Genomic DNA, 1,197 nt, shown 5'->3' on the forward strand with positions numbered 1-1,197 from the left:
TTTAACTGCAGAAGAAGAGAATACTGATTTTATTATCAGATTACAACACAAAAATCAGAGTAAAAATTTTAAATCTGAATATATTTGTTTAATTAGTTGAACAAAAAGCCTAGAAATGGGCAAGAAGGCTGATAGCAATTTCAAGATGTATTTATACATTCTTCAATCATTCCAGGCATGAGCAGCTATTGTTGACTAAGTCTGACCATATATAGCTTGGTGCCAGAACAGCGACTGCCTGTTTTTTTAACTAAATAAGAATTGATTTTCAAGTCTAGATAAAGGCTAAAATTAATGAATCAATCCTGCAAATACTGCATATAAATAACTACTTTGAAGCTAACGTTCTACTTACGCATGCAAGACTAGCTCCTAAATTTTTATGGAACAGTACTGACATATCTATAATGATAGAAAAATACACTTCATATCGAGAGCTTGATTAATGGTCACCACCTAGTGAAGTGACACAGAAGGACAAGATGAAAAGGTGAAGGACATGATGTAGAACTCTGCCACTGCAAAGGAGAGGGACATCACCAAAGATGCTCTTTATTTACACTTCCAAATGAAATATACACGGTCCAAAACAATCTGACTTTACTACTATATCCAAGTTTATAAAAAACATAGTACCTGTACAAAGATCCCACTAAGGCAGGCACAGAAAGGCCTTACAACTCCTTACAAGAGAAAGTCTTTTAGCTTCCACTGTTAGTCCTCACCTAAATGATAGGATCTCTTTTCTACAGTAAAAAGTTCCTTAAATCAATAAACTTTCATCAAAGCGCTTATTGAAATCTGAGCTTTTTCAAGTCAGGAAGCAGCAAGGTGAGCATACACTGCCACAGTATAACACACAGCAACTCCTGTTGCTCAAGAGCAACTTCCCTGAAGTTAAGCAGTTCCAAGGAACACTGTTTGAAGGAGTTTGGCTTACAAGCTGTATTTTTTAATTGTTCATGTTCGGAATACTGCCCTAAAGATATCCTTGTAAAGATGAAAATAGTAGTCAAAATAAAAAACACACTACTTAACTCCACTAACTTCTTCCACTTGAAGGACACGAAAATGACAACAGGTTGCTAAAAGTATCAGCGCTGTAAAACACGTTCTTTGTAATTCGGACAACTTGCTTGTCAAAATTAAGCTTCCCTAAACCAGAAAGTATTTTATTGATATAAGTAAATCCATTCC

Source organism: Indicator indicator, chromosome 23 (assembly GCF_027791375.1).
Source record: "Indicator indicator isolate 239-I01 chromosome 23, UM_Iind_1.1, whole genome shotgun sequence".
NCBI lineage: Eukaryota > Metazoa > Chordata > Aves > Piciformes > Indicatoridae > Indicator > Indicator indicator.